The sequence below is a fragment of the Equus asinus genome, chromosome 10, assembly GCF_041296235.1.
Source record: "Equus asinus isolate D_3611 breed Donkey chromosome 10, EquAss-T2T_v2, whole genome shotgun sequence".
Classification (NCBI taxonomy): domain Eukaryota; kingdom Metazoa; phylum Chordata; class Mammalia; order Perissodactyla; family Equidae; genus Equus; species Equus asinus.
The window spans coordinates 7,906,758-7,934,293 of NC_091799.1; positions in this window are offsets into that span (position 1 = coordinate 7,906,758).

Here is a 27,536-nt window from a genome sequence, read left to right on the forward strand (position 1 = left end):
CGAAGTAGAACTTCTGCTCTGGGTGTGCTCCACTGGCCTAGAGCTACCTGGCGCAAAGGGCTGCCTTGATTCCAAAGTGAGAGAGTGGCACCAAAGCATCTTGCTCCCAGCTCTTCGGGAAGCTAAGAAACAGCTGGCTCTGCCCAGTGCTCTTACAGCCTAAGAGAACATCTCTTTGAAAGGCCTGTGAAACGCAGTTTCTTGGCAGGCCTGACCTGGCTGAAGTAGAACTTCTGTTCTGGTTGTGCTACATAGGCCTAGAGCTACCAGGACCTAAGGGCTGCCTTGTTTCCAAGGGGTGAGAGAGGCCCCAAAGCATCTTGCCTCCAGCACTTTGGGAAGCTAAAAAACAACTGGTTCTGCCCAGTGCTCTCACAGCCTACCGTGAACATCTCTTACCAAGGGCTGTGAAACGCAGTTTCTGGGCAGGACTGATCCGCCTGAAGTAGAACTTCTGCTGTGGGTGTGCTCCATTGGCCTAGAGCTGCCAGGCCCAAACGGCTGCCTTGTGTCCAAAGGGAGAGAGAGGCCCCAAAGCATCTTGCTTCCAGCTCTGTGGGAAGCTAAAGCAACTGGCTCTCCACAGTGCTCTCACAGCCTACCGGGAACATCTCTTACCAAGGCCTGTGAAACGCAGTTTCTTGGCAGGCCTGATCTGGCTGAAGTAGAACTCCTGCTCTGGGCGTGCTACTTTGGCCTAGAGCTGCCAGGCCCAAAGGGCCGCCTTGTTTCCAAAGGGGCTGAGAGTCCCCAAAGTATCTTGCTTCCAAATCTTTGGGAAGCTAAGAAACAACTGGCTCTGCACAGTGCTCTCACAGCCTACCGGCAACGTGACAGAGAAAGGCCTGTGAGACGCAGTTTCTTGGAAGGCCTGATCTGGCTGAGGTAGAACTTCTGCTCTGGGTGTACTCCATTGGCCTAGGGCTGCCAGGCCCAAAGGGCTGCCTTTATTTCCAAAGTGTGAGAGAGGCCCCAAAGCATCTTGCTTCCTGCTCTCTGGGAAGCTAAAACAACTGGCTCTGCACAGTGCTCTCAAAGCCAACCGGGAACGTCACATACAAAGGCCTGTGAAACGCAGCTTCTTGACAGGCCTTATCTGGCTGAGGTAGAACTTGTGCTCTGGGTGTGCTACTTTGGCCTAGAGCTGCCAGGCACAAAGGCTGCTTTGTTTCCAAAGGGGGAGAGAGGCCCCAAATCATGTTGCTTCCAGCTGTTTTTGAAGCTAAGAAACAACTCGCTCTGCCAGGTACTCTTACAGCCTTCCGGGAACACCTCTTACGAAGGCCTGTGAAAAGCAGTTTCTTGGCAGGCCTGATCTGGCTGAGGTAGAACTTCTGCTCTGGGTGTGCTCCATTGCCCTAGAGCTGAAAGGCCCAAAGGGCTGCCTTGTTTCCAAAGGGGGAGAGAGGCCCCAAAGCATCTTGCTTCCACCTCTTGGGAAGCTAAGAAACAACTCGCTGTGCCCAGTGCTCTTATAGCCTAAGAGAACATCTCTTATCAAGGCCTGTGAAACGCACTTTCTAGGCAGGCCTGATCTGGAAGAAGTAGAACTTCTGCTCTGGTTGTGCTCCATTGCCCTAGAGCTGCCAGACCCAACGTGCTGCCTTGTTTCCAAAGGGGCAGAGAGGCCCCAAAGCGTCTTGCTTCCAGCTGTTTGGGAAACAAGGAAACAACTGGCTCTGCACCGTGCTCTCACAGCCTACCGGGAACGTCACATACAAAGGCCTCTGAAACGCAGTTCCTTGGCAGGCCTGATCTGGCTGAAGTAGGACTTCTGCTCTGGGTGTGCTCCATTGGCCTAGAGCTGAAAGGCCCAGAGGGATGCCTTGTTTGCAAAGGGGCAGAGAGGCCCCAAAGCATCTTGCTTCCAGCTCTTTGGGAAGCTAAGAAACAACTGTCTCTGCCCAGTGCTCTGACAGAGTACCGGGAACATCTCTTACCAGAGCCTTTGAAACGCAGTTTCTTGGCAGGCCTTATCTGGCTGAGGTAGAACTTCTGCTCTGGGTGTGCTCCATTGGCCTAGAGCTGAAAGGCCCAAAGGTCGGCCTTGTTGGCAAAGGGGCAGGGAGCCCCCAAAGCATCTTGCTTCCAGCTCTTTGGGAAGCTAAGAAACAACTGGCTCTGCCCAGTGCTCTTACAGCCTAAGAGAAAATCTCTTACCAAGGCCTGTGAAACGCACTTTGTTGGTGGCCTGATCTAGCTGAAGTAGAACTTCTGCTCTGGGCGTGCTCCACTGGCCTAGAGCTGCCTGGCCCAAAGGGCCGCCTTGTTTGCAAAGGGGCAGAGAGGCCCCAAAGCATCTTGCTTCCAGCTCTTCGGGAAGCTAAGAAACATCTGGCGTTGCCCAGTGCTCTTACAGCCTACCGGGAACATCTCTTACCAAGGCCTGTGAAACGCAGTTTGTTGGTGGCCTGAACTGGCCGAAGTAGAACTTCTGCTCTGGGTGTGCTCCACTGGCCTAGAGCTACCTGGCGCAAAGGGCTGCCTTGATTCCAAAGTGAGAGAGTGGCACCAAAGCATCTTGCTCCCAGCTCTTCGGGAAGCTAAGAAACAGCTGGCTCTGCCCAGTGCTCTTACAGCCTAAGAGAACATCTCTTTGAAAGGCCTGTGAAACGCAGTTTCTTGGCAGGCCTGACCTGGCTGAAGTAGAACTTCTGTTCTGGTTGTGCTACATAGGCCTAGAGCTACCAGGACCTAAGGGCTGCCTTGTTTCCAAGGGGTGAGAGAGGCCCCAAAGCATCTTGCCTCCAGCACTTTGGGAAGCTAAAAAACAACTGGTTCTGCCCAGTGCTCTCACAGCCTACCGTGAACATCTCTTACCAAGGGCTGTGAAACGCAGTTTCTGGGCAGGACTGATCCGCCTGAAGTAGAACTTCTGCTGTGGGTGTGCTCCATTGGCCTAGAGCTGCCAGGCCCAAACGGCTGCCTTGTGTCCAAAGGGAGAGAGAGGCCCCAAAGCATCTTGCTTCCAGCTCTGTGGGAAGCTAAAGCAACTGGCTCTCCACAGTGCTCTCACAGCCTACCGGGAACATCTCTTACCAAGGCCTGTGAAACGCAGTTTCTTGGCAGGCCTGATCTGGCTGAAGTAGAACTCCTGCTCTGGGCGTGCTACTTTGGCCTAGAGCTGCCAGGCCCAAAGGGCCGCCTTGTTTCCAAAGGGGCTGAGAGTCCCCAAAGTATCTTGCTTCCAAATCTTTGGGAAGCTAAGAAACAACTGGCTCTGCACAGTGCTCTCACAGCCTACCGGCAACGTGACAGAGAAAGGCCTGTGAGACGCAGTTTCTTGGAAGGCCTGATCTGGCTGAGGTAGAACTTCTGCTCTGGGTGTACTCCATTGGCCTAGGGCTGCCAGGCCCAAAGGGCTGCCTTTATTTCCAAAGTGTGAGAGAGGCCCCAAAGCATCTTGCTTCCTGCTCTCTGGGAAGCTAAAACAACTGGCTCTGCACAGTGCTCTCAAAGCCAACCGGGAACGTCACATACAAAGGCCTGTGAAACGCAGCTTCTTGACAGGCCTTATCTGGCTGAGGTAGAACTTGTGCTCTGGGTGTGCTACTTTGGCCTAGAGCTGCCAGGCACAAAGGCTGCTTTGTTTCCAAAGGGGGAGAGAGGCCCCAAATCATGTTGCTTCCAGCTGTTTTTGAAGCTAAGAAACAACTCGCTCTGCCAGGTACTCTTACAGCCTTCCGGGAACACCTCTTACGAAGGCCTGTGAAAAGCAGTTTCTTGGCAGGCCTGATCTGGCTGAGGTAGAACTTCTGCTCTGGGTGTGCTCCATTGCCCTAGAGCTGAAAGGCCCAAAGGGCTGCCTTGTTTCCAAAGGGGGAGAGAGGCCCCAAAGCATCTTGCTTCCACCTCTTGGGAAGCTAAGAAACAACTCGCTGTGCCCAGTGCTCTTATAGCCTAAGAGAACATCTCTTATCAAGGCCTGTGAAACGCACTTTCTAGGCAGGCCTGATCTGGAAGAAGTAGAACTTCTGCTCTGGTTGTGCTCCATTGCCCTAGAGCTGCCAGACCCAACGTGCTGCCTTGTTTCCAAAGGGGCAGAGAGGCCCCAAAGCGTCTTGCTTCCAGCTGTTTGGGAAACAAGGAAACAACTGGCTCTGCACCGTGCTCTCACAGCCTACCGGGAACGTCACATACAAAGGCCTCTGAAACGCAGTTCCTTGGCAGGCCTGATCTGGCTGAAGTAGGACTTCTGCTCTGGGTGTGCTCCATTGGCCTAGAGCTGAAAGGCCCAGAGGGATGCCTTGTTTGCAAAGGGGCAGAGAGGCCCCAAAGCATCTTGCTTCCAGCTCTTTGGGAAGCTAAGAAACAACTGTCTCTGCCCAGTGCTCTGACAGAGTACCGGGAACATCTCTTACCAGAGCCTTTGAAACGCAGTTTCTTGGCAGGCCTTATCTGGCTGAGGTAGAACTTCTGCTCTGGGTGTGCTCCATTGGCCTAGAGCTGAAAGGCCCAAAGGTCGGCCTTGTTGGCAAAGGGGCAGGGAGCCCCCAAAGCATCTTGCTTCCAGCTCTTTGGGAAGCTAAGAAACAACTGGCTCTGCCCAGTGCTCTTACAGCCTAAGAGAAAATCTCTTACCAAGGCCTGTGAAACGCACTTTGTTGGTGGCCTGATCTAGCTGAAGTAGAACTGCTGCTCTGGGCGTGCTCCACTGGCCTAGAGCTGCCTGGCCCAAAGGGCCGCCTTGTTTGCAAAGGGGCAGAGAGGCCCCAAAGCATCTTGCTTCCAGCTCTTCGGGAAGCTAAGAAACATCTGGCGTTGCCCAGTGCTCTTACAGCCTACCGGGAACATCTCTTACCAAGGCCTGTGAAACGCAGTTTGTTGGTGGCCTGAACTGGCCGAAGTAGAACTTCTGCTCTGGGTGTGCTCCACTGGCCTAGAGCTACCTGGCGCAAAGGGCTGCCTTGATTCCAAAGTGAGAGAGTGGCACCAAAGCATCTTGCTCCCAGCTCTTCGGGAAGCTAAGAAACAGCTGGCTCTGCCCAGTGCTCTTACAGCCTAAGAGAACATCTCTTTGAAAGGCCTGTGAAACGCAGTTTCTTGGCAGGCCTGACCTGGCTGAAGTAGAACTTCTGTTCTGGTTGTGCTACATAGGCCTAGAGCTACCAGGACCTAAGGGCTGCCTTGTTTCCAAGGGGTGAGAGAGGCCCCAAAGCATCTTGCCTCCAGCACTTTGGGAAGCTAAAAAACAACTGGTTCTGCCCAGTGCTCTCACAGCCTACCGTGAACATCTCTTACCAAGGGCTGTGAAACGCAGTTTCTGGGCAGGACTGATCCGCCTGAAGTAGAACTTCTGCTGTGGGTGTGCTCCATTGGCCTAGAGCTGCCAGGCCCAAACGGCTGCCTTGTGTCCAAAGGGAGAGAGAGGCCCCAAAGCATCTTGCTTCCAGCTCTGTGGGAAGCTAAAGCAACTGGCTCTCCACAGTGCTCTCACAGCCTACCGGGAACATCTCTTACCAAGGCCTGTGAAACGCAGTTTCTTGGCAGGCCTGATCTGGCTGAAGTAGAACTCCTGCTCTGGGCGTGCTACTTTGGCCTAGAGCTGCCAGGCCCAAAGGGCCGCCTTGTTTCCAAAGGGGCTGAGAGTCCCCAAAGTATCTTGCTTCCAAATCTTTGGGAAGCTAAGAAACAACTGGCTCTGCACAGTGCTCTCACAGCCTACCGGCAACGTGACAGAGAAAGGCCTGTGAGACGCAGTTTCTTGGAAGGCCTGATCTGGCTGAGGTAGAACTTCTGCTCTGGGTGTACTCCATTGGCCTAGGGCTGCCAGGCCCAAAGGGCTGCCTTTATTTCCAAAGTGTGAGAGAGGCCCCAAAGCATCTTGCTTCCTGCTCTCTGGGAAGCTAAAACAACTGGCTCTGCACAGTGCTCTCAAAGCCAACCGGGAACGTCACATACAAAGGCCTGTGAAACGCAGCTTCTTGACAGGCCTTATCTGGCTGAGGTAGAACTTGTGCTCTGGGTGTGCTACTTTGGCCTAGAGCTGCCAGGCACAAAGGCTGCTTTGTTTCCAAAGGGGGAGAGAGGCCCCAAATCATGTTGCTTCCAGCTGTTTTTGAAGCTAAGAAACAACTCGCTCTGCCAGGTACTCTTACAGCCTTCCGGGAACACCTCTTACGAAGGCCTGTGAAAAGCAGTTTCTTGGCAGGCCTGATCTGGCTGAGGTAGAACTTCTGCTCTGGGTGTGCTCCATTGCCCTAGAGCTGAAAGGCCCAAAGGGCTGCCTTGTTTCCAAAGGGGGAGAGAGGCCCCAAAGCATCTTGCTTCCACCTCTTGGGAAGCTAAGAAACAACTCGCTGTGCCCAGTGCTCTTATAGCCTAAGAGAACATCTCTTATCAAGGCCTGTGAAACGCACTTTCTAGGCAGGCCTGATCTGGAAGAAGTAGAACTTCTGCTCTGGTTGTGCTCCATTGCCCTAGAGCTGCCAGACCCAACGTGCTGCCTTGTTTCCAAAGGGGCAGAGAGGCCCCAAAGCGTCTTGCTTCCAGCTGTTTGGGAAACAAGGAAACAACTGGCTCTGCACCGTGCTCTCACAGCCTACCGGGAACGTCACATACAAAGGCCTCTGAAACGCAGTTCCTTGGCAGGCCTGATCTGGCTGAAGTAGGACTTCTGCTCTGGGTGTGCTCCATTGGCCTAGAGCTGAAAGGCCCAAAGGGATGCCTTGTTTGCAAAGGGGCAGAGAGGCCCCAAAGCATCTTGCTTCCAGCTCTTTGGGAAGCTAGGAAACAACTGTCTCTGCCCAGTGCTCTGACAGAGTACCGGGAACATCTCTTACCAGAGCCTTTGAAACGCAGTTTCTTGGCAGGCCTTATCTGGCTGAGGTAGAACTTCTGCTCTGGGTGTGCTCCATTGGCCTAGAGCTGAAAGGCCCAAAGGTCGGCCTTGTTGGCAAAGGGGCAGGGAGCCCCCAAAGCATCTTGCTTCCAGCTCTTTGGGAAGCTAAGAAACAACTGGCTCTGCCCAGTGCTCTTACAGCCTAAGAGAAAATCTCTTACCAAGGCCTGTGAAACGCACTTTGTTGGTGGCCTGATCTAGCTGAAGTAGAACTGCTGCTCTGGGCGTGCTCCACTGGCCTAGAGCTGCCTGGCCCAAAGGGCCGCCTTGTTTGCAAAGGGGCAGAGAGGCCCCAAAGCATCTTGCTTCCAGCTCTTCGGGAAGCTAAGAAACATCTGGCGTTGCCCAGTGCTCTTACAGCCTACCGGGAACATCTCTTACCAAGGCCTGTGAAACGCAGTTTGTTGGTGGCCTGAACTGGCCGAAGTAGAACTTCTGCTCTGGGTGTGCTCCACTGGCCTAGAGCTACCTGGCGCAAAGGGCTGCCTTGATTCCAAAGTGAGAGAGTGGCACCAAAGCATCTTGCTCCCAGCTCTTCGGGAAGCTAAGAAACAGCTGGCTCTGCCCAGTGCTCTTACAGCCTAAGAGAACATCTCTTTGAAAGGCCTGTGAAACGCAGTTTCTTGGCAGGCCTGACCTGGCTGAAGTAGAACTTCTGTTCTGGTTGTGCTACATAGGCCTAGAGCTACCAGGACCTAAGGGCTGCCTTGTTTCCAAGGGGTGAGAGAGGCCCCAAAGCATCTTGCCTCCAGCACTTTGGGAAGCTAAAAAACAACTGGTTCTGCCCAGTGCTCTCACAGCCTACCGTGAACATCTCTTACCAAGGGCTGTGAAACGCAGTTTCTGGGCAGGACTGATCCGCCTGAAGTAGAACTTCTGCTGTGGGTGTGCTCCATTGGCCTAGAGCTGCCAGGCCCAAACGGCTGCCTTGTGTCCAAAGGGAGAGAGAGGCCCCAAAGCATCTTGCTTCCAGCTCTGTGGGAAGCTAAAGCAACTGGCTCTCCACAGTGCTCTCACAGCCTACCGGGAACATCTCTTACCAAGGCCTGTGAAACGCAGTTTCTTGGCAGGCCTGATCTGGCTGAAGTAGAGCTCCTGCTCTGGGCGTGCTACTTTGGCCTAGAGCTGCCAGGCCCAAAGGGCCGCCTTGTTTCCAAAGGGGCTGAGAGTCCCCAAAGTATCTTGCTTCCAAATCTTTGGGAAGCTAAGAAACAACTGGCTCTGCACAGTGCTCTCACAGCCTACCGGCAACGTGACAGAGAAAGGCCTGTGAGACGCAGTTTCTTGGAAGGCCTGATCTGGCTGAGGTAGAACTTCTGCTCTGGGTGTACTCCATTGGCCTAGGGCTGCCAGGCCCAAAGGTCTGCCTTTATTTCCAAAGTGTGAGAGAGGCCCCAAAGCATCTTGCTTCCTGCTCTCTGGGAAGCTAAAACAACTGGCTCTGCACAGTGCTCTCAAAGCCAACCGGGAACGTCACATACAAAGGCCTGTGAAACGCAGCTTCTTGACAGGCCTTATCTGGCTGAGGTAGAACTTGTGCTCTGGGTGTGCTACTTTGGCCTAGAGCTGCCAGGCACAAAGGCTGCTTTGTTTCCAAAGGGGGAGAGAGGCCCCAAATCATGTTGCTTCCAGCTGTTTTTGAAGCTAAGAAACAACTCGCTCTGCCAGGTACTCTTACAGCCTTCCGGGAACACCTCTTACGAAGGCCTGTGAAAAGCAGTTTCTTGGCAGGCCTGATCTGGCTGAGGTAGAACTTCTGCTCTGGGTGTGCTCCATTGCCCTAGAGCTGAAAGGCCCAAAGGGCTGCCTTGTTTCCAAAGGGGGAGAGAGGCCCCAAAGCATCTTGCTTCCACCTCTTGGGAAGCTAAGAAACAACTCGCTGTGCCCAGTGCTCTTATAGCCTAAGAGAACATCTCTTATCAAGGCCTGTGAAACGCACTTTCTAGGCAGGCCTGATCTGGAAGAAGTAGAACTTCTGCTCTGGTTGTGCTCCATTGCCCTAGAGCTGCCAGACCCAACGTGCTGCCTTGTTTCCAAAGGGGCAGAGAGGCCCCAAAGCGTCTTGCTTCCAGCTGTTTGGGAAACAAGGAAACAACTGGCTCTGCACCGTGCTCTCACAGCCTACCGGGAACGTCACATACAAAGGCCTCTGAAACGCAGTTCCTTGGCAGGCCTGATCTGGCTGAAGTAGGACTTCTGCTCTGGGTGTGCTCCATTGGCCTAGAGCTGAAAGGCCCAGAGGGATGCCTTGTTTGCAAAGGGGCAGAGAGGCCCCAAAGCATCTTGCTTCCAGCTCTTTGGGAAGCTAAGAAACAACTGTCTCTGCCCAGTGCTCTGACAGAGTACCGGGAACATCTCTTACCAGAGCCTTTGAAACGCAGTTTCTTGGCAGGCCTTATCTGGCTGAGGTAGAACTTCTGCTCTGGGTGTGCTCCATTGGCCTAGAGCTGAAAGGCCCAAAGGTCGGCCTTGTTGGCAAAGGGGCAGGGAGCCCCCAAAGCATCTTGCTTCCAGCTCTTTGGGAAGCTAAGAAACAACTGGCTCTGCCCAGTGCTCTTACAGCCTAAGAGAAAATCTCTTACCAAGGCCTGTGAAACGCACTTTGTTGGTGGCCTGATCTAGCTGAAGTAGAACTGCTGCTCTGGGCGTGCTCCACTGGCCTAGAGCTGCCTGGCCCAAAGGGCCGCCTTGTTTGCAAAGGGGCAGAGAGGCCCCAAAGCATCTTGCTTCCAGCTCTTCGGGAAGCTAAGAAACATCTGGCGTTGCCCAGTGCTCTTACAGCCTACCGGGAACATCTCTTACCAAGGCCTGTGAAACGCAGTTTGTTGGTGGCCTGAACTGGCCGAAGTAGAACTTCTGCTCTGGGTGTGCTCCACTGGCCTAGAGCTACCTGGCGCAAAGGGCTGCCTTGATTCCAAAGTGAGAGAGTGGCACCAAAGCATCTTGCTCCCAGCTCTTCGGGAAGCTAAGAAACAGCTGGCTCTGCCCAGTGCTCTTACAGCCTAAGAGAACATCTCTTTGAAAGGCCTGTGAAACGCAGTTTCTTGGCAGGCCTGACCTGGCTGAAGTAGAACTTCTGTTCTGGTTGTGCTACATAGGCCTAGAGCTACCAGGACCTAAGGGCTGCCTTGTTTCCAAGGGGTGAGAGAGGCCCCAAAGCATCTTGCCTCCAGCACTTTGGGAAGCTAAAAAACAACTGGTTCTGCCCAGTGCTCTCACAGCCTACCGTGAACATCTCTTACCAAGGGCTGTGAAACGCAGTTTCTGGGCAGGACTGATCCGCCTGAAGTAGAACTTCTGCTGTGGGTGTGCTCCATTGGCCTAGAGCTGCCAGGCCCAAACGGCTGCCTTGTGTCCAAAGGGAGAGAGAGGCCCCAAAGCATCTTGCTTCCAGCTCTGTGGGAAGCTAAAGCAACTGGCTCTCCACAGTGCTCTCACAGCCTACCGGGAACATCTCTTACCAAGGCCTGTGAAACGCAGTTTCTTGGCAGGCCTGATCTGGCTGAAGTAGAACTCCTGCTCTGGGCGTGCTACTTTGGCCTAGAGCTGCCAGGCCCAAAGGGCCGCCTTGTTTCCAAAGGGGCTGAGAGTCCCCAAAGTATCTTGCTTCCAAATCTTTGGGAAGCTAAGAAACAACTGGCTCTGCACAGTGCTCTCACAGCCTACCGGCAACGTGACAGAGAAAGGCCTGTGAGACGCAGTTTCTTGGAAGGCCTGATCTGGCTGAGGTAGAACTTCTGCTCTGGGTGTACTCCATTGGCCTAGGGCTGCCAGGCCCAAAGGGCTGCCTTTATTTCCAAAGTGTGAGAGAGGCCCCAAAGCATCTTGCTTCCTGCTCTCTGGGAAGCTAAAACAACTGGCTCTGCACAGTGCTCTCAAAGCCAACCGGGAACGTCACATACAAAGGCCTGTGAAACGCAGCTTCTTGACAGGCCTTATCTGGCTGAGGTAGAACTTGTGCTCTGGGTGTGCTACTTTGGCCTAGAGCTGCCAGGCACAAAGGCTGCTTTGTTTCCAAAGGGGGAGAGAGGCCCCAAATCATGTTGCTTCCAGCTGTTTTTGAAGCTAAGAAACAACTCGCTCTGCCAGGTACTCTTACAGCCTTCCGGGAACACCTCTTACGAAGGCCTGTGAAAAGCAGTTTCTTGGCAGGCCTGATCTGGCTGAGGTAGAACTTCTGCTCTGGGTGTGCTCCATTGCCCTAGAGCTGAAAGGCCCAAAGGGCTGCCTTGTTTCCAAAGGGGGAGAGAGGCCCCAAAGCATCTTGCTTCCACCTCTTGGGAAGCTAAGAAACAACTCGCTGTGCCCAGTGCTCTTATAGCCTAAGAGAACATCTCTTATCAAGGCCTGTGAAACGCACTTTCTAGGCAGGCCTGATCTGGAAGAAGTAGAACTTCTGCTCTGGTTGTGCTCCATTGCCCTAGAGCTGCCAGACCCAACGTGCTGCCTTGTTTCCAAAGGGGCAGAGAGGCCCCAAAGCGTCTTGCTTCCAGCTGTTTGGGAAACAAGGAAACAACTGGCTCTGCACCGTGCTCTCACAGCCTACCGGGAACGTCACATACAAAGGCCTCTGAAACGCAGTTCCTTGGCAGGCCTGATCTGGCTGAAGTAGGACTTCTGCTCTGGGTGTGCTCCATTGGCCTAGAGCTGAAAGGCCCAGAGGGATGCCTTGTTTGCAAAGGGGCAGAGAGGCCCCAAAGCATCTTGCTTCCAGCTCTTTGGGAAGCTAGGAAACAACTGTCTCTGCCCAGTGCTCTGACAGAGTACCGGGAACATCTCTTACCAGAGCCTTTGAAACGCAGTTTCTTGGCAGGCCTTATCTGGCTGAGGTAGAACTTCTGCTCTGGGTGTGCTCCATTGGCCTAGAGCTGAAAGGCCCAAAGGTCGGCCTTGTTGGCAAAGGGGCAGGGAGCCCCCAAAGCATCTTGCTTCCAGCTCTTTGGGAAGCTAAGAAACAACTGGCTCTGCCCAGTGCTCTTACAGCCTAAGAGAAAATCTCTTACCAAGGCCTGTGAAACGCACTTTGTTGGTGGCCTGATCTAGCTGAAGTAGAACTGCTGCTCTGGGCGTGCTCCACTGGCCTAGAGCTGCCTGGCCCAAAGGGCCGCCTTGTTTGCAAAGGGGCAGAGAGGCCCCAAAGCATCTTGCTTCCAGCTCTTCGGGAAGCTAAGAAACATCTGGCGTTGCCCAGTGCTCTTACAGCCTACCGGGAACATCTCTTACCAAGGCCTGTGAAACGCAGTTTGTTGGTGGCCTGAACTGGCCGAAGTAGAACTTCTGCTCTGGGTGTGCTCCACTGGCCTAGAGCTACCTGGCGCAAAGGGCTGCCTTGATTCCAAAGTGAGAGAGTGGCACCAAAGCATCTTGCTCCCAGCTCTTCGGGAAGCTAAGAAACAGCTGGCTCTGCCCAGTGCTCTTACAGCCTAAGAGAACATCTCTTTGAAAGGCCTGTGAAACGCAGTTTCTTGGCAGGCCTGACCTGGCTGAAGTAGAACTTCTGTTCTGGTTGTGCTACATAGGCCTAGAGCTACCAGGACCTAAGGGCTGCCTTGTTTCCAAGGGGTGAGAGAGGCCCCAAAGCATCTTGCCTCCAGCACTTTGGGAAGCTAAAAAACAACTGGTTCTGCCCAGTGCTCTCACAGCCTACCGTGAACATCTCTTACCAAGGGCTGTGAAACGCAGTTTCTGGGCAGGACTGATCCGCCTGAAGTAGAACTTCTGCTGTGGGTGTGCTCCATTGGCCTAGAGCTGCCAGGCCCAAACGGCTGCCTTGTGTCCAAAGGGAGAGAGAGGCCCCAAAGCATCTTGCTTCCAGCTCTGTGGGAAGCTAAAGCAACTGGCTCTCCACAGTGCTCTCACAGCCTACCGGGAACATCTCTTACCAAGGCCTGTGAAACGCAGTTTCTTGGCAGGCCTGATCTGGCTGAAGTAGAACTCCTGCTCTGGGCGTGCTACTTTGGCCTAGAGCTGCCAGGCCCAAAGGGCCGCCTTGTTTCCAAAGGGGCTGAGAGTCCCCAAAGTATCTTGCTTCCAAATCTTTGGGAAGCTAAGAAACAACTGGCTCTGCACAGTGCTCTCACAGCCTACCGGCAACGTGACAGAGAAAGGCCTGTGAGACGCAGTTTCTTGGAAGGCCTGATCTGGCTGAGGTAGAACTTCTGCTCTGGGTGTACTCCATTGGCCTAGGGCTGCCAGGCCCAAAGGGCTGCCTTTATTTCCAAAGTGTGAGAGAGGCCCCAAAGCATCTTGCTTCCTGCTCTCTGGGAAGCTAAAACAACTGGCTCTGCACAGTGCTCTCAAAGCCAACCGGGAACGTCACATACAAAGGCCTGTGAAACGCAGCTTCTTGACAGGCCTTATCTGGCTGAGGTAGAACTTGTGCTCTGGGTGTGCTACTTTGGCCTAGAGCTGCCAGGCACAAAGGCTGCTTTGTTTCCAAAGGGGGAGAGAGGCCCCAAATCATGTTGCTTCCAGCTGTTTTTGAAGCTAAGAAACAACTCGCTCTGCCAGGTACTCTTACAGCCTTCCGGGAACACCTCTTACGAAGGCCTGTGAAAAGCAGTTTCTTGGCAGGCCTGATCTGGCTGAGGTAGAACTTCTGCTCTGGGTGTGCTCCATTGCCCTAGAGCTGAAAGGCCCAAAGGGCTGCCTTGTTTCCAAAGGGGGAGAGAGGCCCCAAAGCATCTTGCTTCCACCTCTTGGGAAGCTAAGAAACAACTCGCTGTGCCCAGTGCTCTTATAGCCTAAGAGAACATCTCTTATCAAGGCCTGTGAAACGCACTTTCTAGGCAGGCCTGATCTGGAAGAAGTAGAACTTCTGCTCTGGTTGTGCTCCATTGCCCTAGAGCTGCCAGACCCAACGTGCTGCCTTGTTTCCAAAGGGGCAGAGAGGCCCCAAAGCGTCTTGCTTCCAGCTGTTTGGGAAACAAGGAAACAACTGGCTCTGCACCGTGCTCTCACAGCCTACCGGGAACGTCACATACAAAGGCCTCTGAAACGCAGTTCCTTGGCAGGCCTGATCTGGCTGAAGTAGGACTTCTGCTCTGGGTGTGCTCCATTGGCCTAGAGCTGAAAGGCCCAGAGGGATGCCTTGTTTGCAAAGGGGCAGAGAGGCCCCAAAGCATCTTGCTTCCAGCTCTTTGGGAAGCTAAGAAACAACTGTCTCTGCCCAGTGCTCTGACAGAGTACCGGGAACATCTCTTACCAGAGCCTTTGAAACGCAGTTTCTTGGCAGGCCTTATCTGGCTGAGGTAGAACTTCTGCTCTGGGTGTGCTCCATTGGCCTAGAGCTGAAAGGCCCAAAGGTCGGCCTTGTTGGCAAAGGGGCAGGGAGCCCCCAAAGCATCTTGCTTCCAGCTCTTTGGGAAGCTAAGAAACAACTGGCTCTGCCCAGTGCTCTTACAGCCTAAGAGAAAATCTCTTACCAAGGCCTGTGAAACGCACTTTGTTGGTGGCCTGATCTAGCTGAAGTAGAACTGCTGCTCTGGGCGTGCTCCACTGGCCTAGAGCTGCCTGGCCCAAAGGGCCGCCTTGTTTGCAAAGGGGCAGAGAGGCCCCAAAGCATCTTGCTTCCAGCTCTTCGGGAAGCTAAGAAACATCTGGCGTTGCCCAGTGCTCTTACAGCCTACCGGGAACATCTCTTACCAAGGCCTGTGAAACGCAGTTTGTTGGTGGCCTGAACTGGCCGAAGTAGAACTTCTGCTCTGGGTGTGCTCCACTGGCCTAGAGCTACCTGGCGCAAAGGGCTGCCTTGATTCCAAAGTGAGAGAGTGGCACCAAAGCATCTTGCTCCCAGCTCTTCGGGAAGCTAAGAAACAGCTGGCTCTGCCCAGTGCTCTTACAGCCTAAGAGAACATCTCTTTGAAAGGCCTGTGAAACGCAGTTTCTTGGCAGGCCTGACCTGGCTGAAGTAGAACTTCTGTTCTGGTTGTGCTACATAGGCCTAGAGCTACCAGGACCTAAGGGCTGCCTTGTTTCCAAGGGGTGAGAGAGGCCCCAAAGCATCTTGCCTCCAGCACTTTGGGAAGCTAAAAAACAACTGGTTCTGCCCAGTGCTCTCACAGCCTACCGTGAACATCTCTTACCAAGGGCTGTGAAACGCAGTTTCTGGGCAGGACTGATCCGCCTGAAGTAGAACTTCTGCTGTGGGTGTGCTCCATTGGCCTAGAGCTGCCAGGCCCAAACGGCTGCCTTGTGTCCAAAGGGAGAGAGAGGCCCCAAAGCATCTTGCTTCCAGCTCTGTGGGAAGCTAAAGCAACTGGCTCTCCACAGTGCTCTCACAGCCTACCGGGAACATCTCTTACCAAGGCCTGTGAAACGCAGTTTCTTGGCAGGCCTGATCTGGCTGAAGTAGAACTCCTGCTCTGGGCGTGCTACTTTGGCCTAGAGCTGCCAGGCCCAAAGGGCCGCCTTGTTTCCAAAGGGGCTGAGAGTCCCCAAAGTATCTTGCTTCCAAATCTTTGGGAAGCTAAGAAACAACTGGCTCTGCACAGTGCTCTCACAGCCTACCGGCAACGTGACAGAGAAAGGCCTGTGAGACGCAGTTTCTTGGAAGGCCTGATCTGGCTGAGGTAGAACTTCTGCTCTGGGTGTACTCCATTGGCCTAGGGCTGCCAGGCCCAAAGGGCTGCCTTTATTTCCAAAGTGTGAGAGAGGCCCCAAAGCATCTTGCTTCCTGCTCTCTGGGAAGCTAAAACAACTGGCTCTGCACAGTGCTCTCAAAGCCAACCGGGAACGTCACATACAAAGGCCTGTGAAACGCAGCTTCTTGACAGGCCTTATCTGGCTGAGGTAGAACTTGTGCTCTGGGTGTGCTACTTTGGCCTAGAGCTGCCAGGCACAAAGGCTGCTTTGTTTCCAAAGGGGGAGAGAGGCCCCAAATCATGTTGCTTCCAGCTGTTTTTGAAGCTAAGAAACAACTCGCTCTGCCAGGTACTCTTACAGCCTTCCGGGAACACCTCTTACGAAGGCCTGTGAAAAGCAGTTTCTTGGCAGGCCTGATCTGGCTGAGGTAGAACTTCTGCTCTGGGTGTGCTCCATTGCCCTAGAGCTGAAAGGCCCAAAGGGCTGCCTTGTTTCCAAAGGGGGAGAGAGGCCCCAAAGCATCTTGCTTCCACCTCTTGGGAAGCTAAGAAACAACTCGCTGTGCCCAGTGCTCTTATAGCCTAAGAGAACATCTCTTATCAAGGCCTGTGAAACGCACTTTCTAGGCAGGCCTGATCTGGAAGAAGTAGAACTTCTGCTCTGGTTGTGCTCCATTGCCCTAGAGCTGCCAGACCCAACGTGCTGCCTTGTTTCCAAAGGGGCAGAGAGGCCCCAAAGCGTCTTGCTTCCAGCTGTTTGGGAAACAAGGAAACAACTGGCTCTGCACCGTGCTCTCACAGCCTACCGGGAACGTCACATACAAAGGCCTCTGAAACGCAGTTCCTTGGCAGGCCTGATCTGGCTGAAGTAGGACTTCTGCTCTGGGTGTGCTCCATTGGCCTAGAGCTGAAAGGCCCAGAGGGATGCCTTGTTTGCAAAGGGGCAGAGAGGCCCCAAAGCATCTTGCTTCCAGCTCTTTGGGAAGCTAAGAAACAACTGTCTCTGCCCAGTGCTCTGACAGAGTACCGGGAACATCTCTTACCAGAGCCTTTGAAACGCAGTTTCTTGGCAGGCCTTATCTGGCTGAGGTAGAACTTCTGCTCTGGGTGTGCTCCATTGGCCTAGAGCTGAAAGGCCCAAAGGTCGGCCTTGTTGGCAAAGGGGCAGGGAGCCCCCAAAGCATCTTGCTTCCAGCTCTTTGGGAAGCTAAGAAACAACTGGCTCTGCCCAGTGCTCTTACAGCCTAAGAGAAAATCTCTTACCAAGGCCTGTGAAACGCACTTTGTTGGTGGCCTGATCTAGCTGAAGTAGAACTGCTGCTCTGGGCGTGCTCCACTGGCCTAGAGCTGCCTGGCCCAAAGGGCCGCCTTGTTTGCAAAGGGGCAGAGAGGCCCCAAAGCATCTTGCTTCCAGCTCTTCGGGAAGCTAAGAAACATCTGGCGTTGCCCAGTGCTCTTACAGCCTACCGGGAACATCTCTTACCAAGGCCTGTGAAACGCAGTTTGTTGGTGGCCTGAACTGGCCGAAGTAGAACTTCTGCTCTGGGTGTGCTCCACTGGCCTAGAGCTACCTGGCGCAAAGGGCTGCCTTGATTCCAAAGTGAGAGAGTGGCACCAAAGCATCTTGCTCCCAGCTCTTCGGGAAGCTAAGAAACAGCTGGCTCTGCCCAGTGCTCTTACAGCCTAAGAGAACATCTCTTTGAAAGGCCTGTGAAACGCAGTTTCTTGGCAGGCCTGACCTGGCTGAAGTAGAACTTCTGTTCTGGTTGTGCTACATAGGCCTAGAGCTACCAGGACCTAAGGGCTGCCTTGTTTCCAAGGGGTGAGAGAGGCCCCAAAGCATCTTGCCTCCAGCACTTTGGGAAGCTAAAAAACAACTGGTTCTGCCCAGTGCTCTCACAGCCTACCGTGAACATCTCTTACCAAGGGCTGTGAAACGCAGTTTCTGGGCAGGACTGATCCGCCTGAAGTAGAACTTCTGCTGTGGGTGTGCTCCATTGGCCTAGAGCTGCCAGGCCCAAACGGCTGCCTTGTGTCCAAAGGGAGAGAGAGGCCCCAAAGCATCTTGCTTCCAGCTCTGTGGGAAGCTAAAGCAACTGGCTCTCCACAGTGCTCTCACAGCCTACCGGGAACATCTCTTACCAAGGCCTGTGAAACGCAGTTTCTTGGCAGGCCTGATCTGGCTGAAGTAGAACTCCTGCTCTGGGCGTGCTACTTTGGCCTAGAGCTGCCAGGCCCAAAGGGCCGCCTTGTTTCCAAAGGGGCTGAGAGTCCCCAAAGTATCTTGCTTCCAAATCTTTGGGAAGCTAAGAAACAACTGGCTCTGCACAGTGCTCTCACAGCCTACCGGCAACGTGACAGAGAAAGGCCTGTGAGACGCAGTTTCTTGGAAGGCCTGATCTGGCTGAGGTAGAACTTCTGCTCTGGGTGTACTCCATTGGCCTAGGGCTGCCAGGCCCAAAGGGCTGCCTTTATTTCCAAAGTGTGAGAGAGGCCCCAAAGCATCTTGCTTCCTGCTCTCTGGGAAGCTAAAACAACTGGCTCTGCACAGTGCTCTCAAAGCCAACCGGGAACGTCACATACAAAGGCCTGTGAAACGCAGCTTCTTGACAGGCCTTATCTGGCTGAGGTAGAACTTGTGCTCTGGGTGTGCTACTTTGGCCTAGAGCTGCCAGGCACAAAGGCTGCTTTGTTTCCAAAGGGGGAGAGAGGCCCCAAATCATGTTGCTTCCAGCTGTTTTTGAAGCTAAGAAACAACTCGCTCTGCCAGGTACTCTTACAGCCTTCCGGGAACACCTCTTACGAAGGCCTGTGAAAAGCAGTTTCTTGGCAGGCCTGATCTGGCTGAGGTAGAACTTCTGCTCTGGGTGTGCTCCATTGCCCTAGAGCTGAAAGGCCCAAAGGGCTGCCTTGTTTCCAAAGGGGGAGAGAGGCCCCAAAGCATCTTGCTTCCACCTCTTGGGAAGCTAAGAAACAACTCGCTGTGCCCAGTGCTCTTATAGCCTAAGAGAACATCTCTTATCAAGGCCTGTGAAACGCACTTTCTAGGCAGGCCTGATCTGGAAGAAGTAGAACTTCTGCTCTGGTTGTGCTCCATTGCCCTAGAGCTGCCAGACCCAACGTGCTGCCTTGTTTCCAAAGGGGCAGAGAGGCCCCAAAGCGTCTTGCTTCCAGCTGTTTGGGAAACAAGGAAACAACTGGCTCTGCACCGTGCTCTCACAGCCTACCGGGAACGTCACATACAAAGGCCTCTGAAACGCAGTTCCTTGGCAGGCCTGATCTGGCTGAAGTAGGACTTCTGCTCTGGGTGTGCTCCATTGGCCTAGAGCTGAAAGGCCCAGAGGGATGCCTTGTTTGCAAAGGGGCAGAGAGGCCCCAAAGCATCTTGCTTCCAGCTCTTTGGGAAGCTAAGAAACAACTGTCTCTGCCCAGTGCTCTGACAGAGTACCGGGAACATCTCTTACCAGAGCCTTTGAAACGCAGTTTCTTGGCAGGCCTTATCTGGCTGAGGTAGAACTTCTGCTCTGGGTGTGCTCCATTGGCCTAGAGCTGAAAGGCCCAAAGGTCGGCCTTGTTGGCAAAGGGGCAGGGAGCCCCCAAAGCATCTTGCTTCCAGCTCTTTGGGAAGCTAAGAAACAACTGGCTCTGCCCAGTGCTCTTACAGCCTAAGAGAAAATCTCTTACCAAGGCCTGTGAAACGCACTTTGTTGGTGGCCTGATCTAGCTGAAGTAGAACTGCTGCTCTGGGCGTGCTCCACTGGCCTAGAGCTGCCTGGCCCAAAGGGCCGCCTTGTTTGCAAAGGGGCAGAGAGGCCCCAAAGCATCTTGCTTCCAGCTCTTCGGGAAGCTAAGAAACATCTGGCGTTGCCCAGTGCTCTTACAGCCTACCGGGAACATCTCTTACCAAGGCCTGTGAAACGCAGTTTGTTGGTGGCCTGAACTGGCCGAAGTAGAACTTCTGCTCTGGGTGTGCTCCACTGGCCTAGAGCTACCTGGCGCAAAGGGCTGCCTTGATTCCAAAGTGAGAGAGTGGCACCAAAGCATCTTGCTCCCAGCTCTTCGGGAAGCTAAGAAACAGCTGGCTCTGCCCAGTGCTCTTACAGCCTAAGAGAACATCTCTTTGAAAGGCCTGTGAAACGCAGTTTCTTGGCAGGCCTGACCTGGCTGAAGTAGAACTTCTGTTCTGGTTGTGCTACATAGGCCTAGAGCTACCAGGACCTAAGGGCTGCCTTGTTTCCAAGGGGTGAGAGAGGCCCCAAAGCATCTTGCCTCCAGCACTTTGGGAAGCTAAAAAACAACTGGTTCTGCCCAGTGCTCTCACAGCCTACCGTGAACATCTCTTACCAAGGGCTGTGAAACGCAGTTTCTGGGCAGGACTGATCCGCCTGAAGTAGAACTTCTGCTGTGGGTGTGCTCCATTGGCCTAGAGCTGCCAGGCCCAAACGGCTGCCTTGTGTCCAAAGGGAGAGAGAGGCCCCAAAGCATCTTGCTTCCAGCTCTGTGGGAAGCTAAAGCAACTGGCTCTCCACAGTGCTCTCACAGCCTACCGGGAACATCTCTTACCAAGGCCTGTGAAACGCAGTTTCTTGGCAGGCCTGATCTGGCTGAAGTAGAGCTCCTGCTCTGGGCGTGCTACTTTGGCCTAGAGCTGCCAGGCCCAAAGGGCCGCCTTGTTTCCAAAGGGGCTGAGAGTCCCCAAAGTATCTTGCTTCCAAATCTTTGGGAAGCTAAGAAACAACTGGCTCTGCACAGTGCTCTCACAGCCTACCGGCAACGTGACAGAGAAAGGCCTGTGAGACGCAGTTTCTTGGAAGGCCTGATCTGGCTGAGGTAGAACTTCTGCTCTGGGTGTACTCCATTGGCCTAGGGCTGCCAGGCCCAAAGGGCTGCCTTTATTTCCAAAGTGTGAGAGAGGCCCCAAAGCATCTTGCTTCCTGCTCTCTGGGAAGCTAAAACAACTGGCTCTGCACAGTGCTCTCAAAGCCAACCGGGAACGTCACATACAAAGGCCTGTGAAACGCAGCTTCTTGACAGGCCTTATCTGGCTGAGGTAGAACTTGTGCTCTGGGTGTGCTACTTTGGCCTAGAGCTGCCAGGCACAAAGGCTGCTTTGTTTCCAAAGGGGGAGAGAGGCCCCAAATCATGTTGCTTCCAGCTGTTTTTGAAGCTAAGAAACAACTCGCTCTGCCAGGTACTCTTACAGCCTTCCGGGAACACCTCTTACGAAGGCCTGTGAAAAGCAGTTTCTTGGCAGGCCTGATCTGGCTGAGGTAGAACTTCTGCTCTGGGTGTGCTCCATTGCCCTAGAGCTGAAAGGCCCAAAGGGCTGCCTTGTTTCCAAAGGGGGAGAGAGGCCCCAAAGCATCTTGCTTCCACCTCTTGGGAAGCTAAGAAACAACTCGCTGTGCCCAGTGCTCTTATAGCCTAAGAGAACATCTCTTATCAAGGCCTGTGAAACGCACTTTCTAGGCAGGCCTGATCTGGAAGAAGTAGAACTTCTGCTCTGGTTGTGCTCCATTGCCCTAGAGCTGCCAGACCCAACGTGCTGCCTTGTTTCCAAAGGGGCAGAGAGGCCCCAAAGCGTCTTGCTTCCAGCTGTTTGGGAAACAAGGAAACAACTGGCTCTGCACCGTGCTCTCACAGCCTACCGGGAACGTCACATACAAAGGCCTCTGAAACGCAGTTCCTTGGCAGGCCTGATCTGGCTGAAGTAGGACTTCTGCTCTGGGTGTGCTCCATTGGCCTAGAGCTGAAAGGCCCAGAGGGATGCCTTGTTTGCAAAGGGGCAGAGAGGCCCCAAAGCATCTTGCTTCCAGCTCTTTGGGAAGCTAAGAAACAACTGTCTCTGCCCAGTGCTCTGACAGAGTACCGGGAACATCTCTTACCAGAGCCTTTGAAACGCAGTTTCTTGGCAGGCCTTATCTGGCTGAGGTAGAACTTCTGCTCTGGGTGTGCTCCATTGGCCTAGAGCTGAAAGGCCCAAAGGTCGGCCTTGTTGGCAAAGGGGCAGGGAGCCCCCAAAGCATCTTGCTTCCAGCTCTTTGGGAAGCTAAGAAACAACTGGCTCTGCCCAGTGCTCTTACAGCCTAAGAGAAAATCTCTTACCAAGGCCTGTGAAACGCACTTTGTTGGTGGCCTGATCTAGCTGAAGTAGAACTGCTGCTCTGGGCGTGCTCCACTGGCCTAGAGCTGCCTGGCCCAAAGGGCCGCCTTGTTTGCAAAGGGGCAGAGAGGCCCCAAAGCATCTTGCTTCCAGCTCTTCGGGAAGCTAAGAAACATCTGGCGTTGCCCAGTGCTCTTACAGCCTACCGGGAACATCTCTTACCAAGGCCTGTGAAACGCAGTTTGTTGGTGGCCTGAACTGGCCGAAGTAGAACTTCTGCTCTGGGTGTGCTCCACTGGCCTAGAGCTACCTGGCGCAAAGGGCTGCCTTGATTCCAAAGTGAGAGAGTGGCACCAAAGCATCTTGCTCCCAGCTCTTCGGGAAGCTAAGAAACAGCTGGCTCTGCCCAGTGCTCTTACAGCCTAAGAGAACATCTCTTTGAAAGGCCTGTGAAACGCAGTTTCTTGGCAGGCCTGACCTGGCTGAAGTAGAACTTCTGTTCTGGTTGTGCTACATAGGCCTAGAGCTACCAGGACCTAAGGGCTGCCTTGTTTCCAAGGGGTGAGAGAGGCCCCAAAGCATCTTGCCTCCAGCACTTTGGGAAGCTAAAAAACAACTGGTTCTGCCCAGTGCTCTCACAGCCTACCGTGAACATCTCTTACCAAGGGCTGTGAAACGCAGTTTCTGGGCAGGACTGATCCGCCTGAAGTAGAACTTCTGCTGTGGGTGTGCTCCATTGGCCTAGAGCTGCCAGGCCCAAACGGCTGCCTTGTGTCCAAAGGGAGAGAGAGGCCCCAAAGCATCTTGCTTCCAGCTCTGTGGGAAGCTAAAGCAACTGGCTCTCCACAGTGCTCTCACAGCCTACCGGGAACATCTCTTACCAAGGCCTGTGAAACGCAGTTTCTTGGCAGGCCTGATCTGGCTGAAGTAGAGCTCCTGCTCTGGGCGTGCTACTTTGGCCTAGAGCTGCCAGGCCCAAAGGGCCGCCTTGTTTCCAAAGGGGCTGAGAGTCCCCAAAGTATCTTGCTTCCAAATCTTTGGGAAGCTAAGAAACAACTGGCTCTGCACAGTGCTCTCACAGCCTACCGGCAACGTGACAGAGAAAGGCCTGTGAGACGCAGTTTCTTGGAAGGCCTGATCTGGCTGAGGTAGAACTTCTGCTCTGGGTGTACTCCATTGGCCTAGGGCTGCCAGGCCCAAAGGGCTGCCTTTATTTCCAAAGTGTGAGAGAGGCCCCAAAGCATCTTGCTTCCTGCTCTCTGGGAAGCTAAAACAACTGGCTCTGCACAGTGCTCTCAAAGCCAACCGGGAACGTCACATACAAAGGCCTGTGAAACGCAGCTTCTTGACAGGCCTTATCTGGCTGAGGTAGAACTTGTGCTCTGGGTGTGCTACTTTGGCCTAGAGCTGCCAGGCACAAAGGCTGCTTTGTTTCCAAAGGGGGAGAGAGGCCCCAAATCATGTTGCTTCCAGCTGTTTTTGAAGCTAAGAAACAACTCGCTCTGCCAGGTACTCTTACAGCCTTCCGGGAACACCTCTTACGAAGGCCTGTGAAAAGCAGTTTCTTGGCAGGCCTGATCTGGCTGAGGTAGAACTTCTGCTCTGGGTGTGCTCCATTGCCCTAGAGCTGAAAGGCCCAAAGGGCTGCCTTGTTTCCAAAGGGGGAGAGAGGCCCCAAAGCATCTTGCTTCCACCTCTTGGGAAGCTAAGAAACAACTCGCTGTGCCCAGTGCTCTTATAGCCTAAGAGAACATCTCTTATCAAGGCCTGTGAAACGCACTTTCTAGGCAGGCCTGATCTGGAAGAAGTAGAACTTCTGCTCTGGTTGTGCTCCATTGCCCTAGAGCTGCCAGACCCAACGTGCTGCCTTGTTTCCAAAGGGGCAGAGAGGCCCCAAAGCGTCTTGCTTCCAGCTGTTTGGGAAACAAGGAAACAACTGGCTCTGCACCGTGCTCTCACAGCCTACCGGGAACGTCACATACAAAGGCCTCTGAAACGCAGTTCCTTGGCAGGCCTGATCTGGCTGAAGTAGGACTTCTGCTCTGGGTGTGCTCCATTGGCCTAGAGCTGAAAGGCCCAGAGGGATGCCTTGTTTGCAAAGGGGCAGAGAGGCCCCAAAGCATCTTGCTTCCAGCTCTTTGGGAAGCTAAGAAACAACTGTCTCTGCCCAGTGCTCTGACAGAGTACCGGGAACATCTCTTACCAGAGCCTTTGAAACGCAGTTTCTTGGCAGGCCTTATCTGGCTGAGGTAGAACTTCTGCTCTGGGTGTGCTCCATTGGCCTAGAGCTGAAAGGCCCAAAGGTCGGCCTTGTTGGCAAAGGGGCAGGGAGCCCCCAAAGCATCTTGCTTCCAGCTCTTTGGGAAGCTAAGAAACAACTGGCTCTGCCCAGTGCTCTTACAGCCTAAGAGAAAATCTCTTACCAAGGCCTGTGAAACGCACTTTGTTGGTGGCCTGATCTAGCTGAAGTAGAACTGCTGCTCTGGGCGTGCTCCACTGGCCTAGAGCTGCCTGGCCCAAAGGGCCGCCTTGTTTGCAAAGGGGCAGAGAGGCCCCAAAGCATCTTGCTTCCAGCTCTTCGGGAAGCTAAGAAACATCTGGCGTTGCCCAGTGCTCTTACAGCCTACCGGGAACATCTCTTACCAAGGCCTGTGAAACGCAGTTTGTTGGTGGCCTGAACTGGCCGAAGTAGAACTTCTGCTCTGGGTGTGCTCCACTGGCCTAGAGCTACCTGGCGCAAAGGGCTGCCTTGATTCCAAAGTGAGAGAGTGGCACCAAAGCATCTTGCTCCCAGCTCTTCGGGAAGCTAAGAAACAGCTGGCTCTGCCCAGTGCTCTTACAGCCTAAGAGAACATCTCTTTGAAAGGCCTGTGAAACGCAGTTTCTTGGCAGGCCTGACCTGGCTGAAGTAGAACTTCTGTTCTGGTTGTGCTACATAGGCCTAGAGCTACCAGGACCTAAGGGCTGCCTTGTTTCCAAGGGGTGAGAGAGGCCCCAAAGCATCTTGCCTCCAGCACTTTGGGAAGCTAAAAAACAACTGGTTCTGCCCAGTGCTCTCACAGCCTACCGTGAACATCTCTTACCAAGGGCTGTGAAACGCAGTTTCTGGGCAGGACTGATCCGCCTGAAGTAGAACTTCTGCTGTGGGTGTGCTCCATTGGCCTAGAGCTGCCAGGCCCAAACGGCTGCCTTGTGTCCAAAGGGAGAGAGAGGCCCCAAAGCATCTTGCTTCCAGCTCTGTGGGAAGCTAAAGCAACTGGCTCTCCACAGTGCTCTCACAGCCTACCGGGAACATCTCTTACCAAGGCCTGTGAAACGCAGTTTCTTGGCAGGCCTGATCTGGCTGAAGTAGAGCTCCTGCTCTGGGCGTGCTACTTTGGCCTAGAGCTGCCAGGCCCAAAGGGCCGCCTTGTTTCCAAAGGGGCTGAGAGTCCCCAAAGTATCTTGCTTCCAAATCTTTGGGAAGCTAAGAAACAACTGGCTCTGCACAGTGCTCTCACAGCCTACCGGCAACGTGACAGAGAAAGGCCTGTGAGACGCAGTTTCTTGGAAGGCCTGATCTGGCTGAGGTAGAACTTCTGCTCTGGGTGTACTCCATTGGCCTAGGGCTGCCAGGCCCAAAGGGCTGCCTTTATTTCCAAAGTGTGAGAGAGGCCCCAAAGCATCTTGCTTCCTGCTCTCTGGGAAGCTAAAACAACTGGCTCTGCACAGTGCTCTCAAAGCCAACCGGGAACGTCACATACAAAGGCCTGTGAAACGCAGCTTCTTGACAGGCCTTATCTGGCTGAGGTAGAACTTGTGCTCTGGGTGTGCTACTTTGGCCTAGAGCTGCCAGGCACAAAGGCTGCTTTGTTTCCAAAGGGGGAGAGAGGCCCCAAATCATGTTGCTTCCAGCTGTTTTTGAAGCTAAGAAACAACTCGCTCTGCCAGGTACTCTTACAGCCTTCCGGGAACACCTCTTACGAAGGCCTGTGAAAAGCAGTTTCTTGGCAGGCCTGATCTGGCTGAGGTAGAACTTCTGCTCTGGGTGTGCTCCATTGCCCTAGAGCTGAAAGGCCCAAAGGGCTGCCTTGTTTCCAAAGGGGGAGAGAGGCCCCAAAGCATCTTGCTTCCACCTCTTGGGAAGCTAAGAAACAACTCGCTGTGCCCAGTGCTCTTATAGCCTAAGAGAACATCTCTTATCAAGGCCTGTGAAACGCACTTTCTAGGCAGGCCTGATCTGGAAGAAGTAGAACTTCTGCTCTGGTTGTGCTCCATTGCCCTAGAGCTGCCAGACCCAACGTGCTGCCTTGTTTCCAAAGGGGCAGAGAGGCCCCAAAGCGTCTTGCTTCCAGCTGTTTGGGAAACAAGGAAACAACTGGCTCTGCACCGTGCTCTCACAGCCTACCGGGAACGTCACATACAAAGGCCTCTGAAACGCAGTTCCTTGGCAGGCCTGATCTGGCTGAAGTAGGACTTCTGCTCTGGGTGTGCTCCATTGGCCTAGAGCTGAAAGGCCCAAAGGGATGCCTTGTTTGCAAAGGGGCAGAGAGGCCCCAAAGCATCTTGCTTCCAGCTCTTTGGGAAGCTAAGAAACAACTGTCTCTGCCCAGTGCTCTGACAGAGTACCGGGAACATCTCTTACCAGAGCCTTTGAAACGCAGTTTCTTGGCAGGCCTTATCTGGCTGAGGTAGAACTTCTGCTCTGGGTGTGCTCCATTGGCCTAGAGCTGAAAGGCCCAAAGGTCGGCCTTGTTGGCAAAGGGGCAGGGAGCCCCCAAAGCATCTTGCTTCCAGCTCTTTGGGAAGCTAAGAAACAACTGGCTCTGCCCAGTGCTCTTACAGCCTAAGAGAAAATCTCTTACCAAGGCCTGTGAAACGCACTTTGTTGGTGGCCTGATCTAGCTGAAGTAGAACTGCTGCTCTGGGCGTGCTCCACTGGCCTAGAGCTGCCTGGCCCAAAGGGCCGCCTTGTTTGCAAAGGGGCAGAGAGGCCCCAAAGCATCTTGCTTCCAGCTCTTCGGGAAGCTAAGAAACATCTGGCGTTGCCCAGTGCTCTTACAGCCTACCGGGAACATCTCTTACCAAGGCCTGTGAAACGCAGTTTGTTGGTGGCCTGAACTGGCCGAAGTAGAACTTCTGCTCTGGGTGTGCTCCACTGGCCTAGAGCTACCTGGCGCAAAGGGCTGCCTTGATTCCAAAGTGAGAGAGTGGCACCAAAGCATCTTGCTCCCAGCTCTTCGGGAAGCTAAGAAACAGCTGGCTCTGCCCAGTGCTCTTACAGCCTAAGAGAACATCTCTTTGAAAGGCCTGTGAAACGCAGTTTCTTGGCAGGCCTGACCTGGCTGAAGTAGAACTTCTGTTCTGGTTGTGCTACATAGGCCTAGAGCTACCAGGACCTAAGGGCTGCCTTGTTTCCAAGGGGTGAGAGAGGCCCCAAAGCATCTTGCCTCCAGCACTTTGGGAAGCTAAAAAACAACTGGTTCTGCCCAGTGCTCTCACAGCCTACCGTGAACATCTCTTACCAAGGGCTGTGAAACGCAGTTTCTGGGCAGGACTGATCCGCCTGAAGTAGAACTTCTGCTGTGGGTGTGCTCCATTGGCCTAGAGCTGCCAGGCCCAAACGGCTGCCTTGTGTCCAAAGGGAGAGAGAGGCCCCAAAGCATCTTGCTTCCAGCTCTGTGGGAAGCTAAAGCAACTGGCTCTCCACAGTGCTCTCACAGCCTACCGGGAACATCTCTTACCAAGGCCTGTGAAACGCAGTTTCTTGGCAGGCCTGATCTGGCTGAAGTAGAGCTCCTGCTCTGGGCGTGCTACTTTGGCCTAGAGCTGCCAGGCCCAAAGGGCCGCCTTGTTTCCAAAGGGGCTGAGAGTCCCCAAAGTATCTTGCTTCCAAATCTTTGGGAAGCTAAGAAACAACTGGCTCTGCACAGTGCTCTCACAGCCTACCGGCAACGTGACAGAGAAAGGCCTGTGAGACGCAGTTTCTTGGAAGGCCTGATCTGGCTGAGGTAGAACTTCTGCTCTGGGT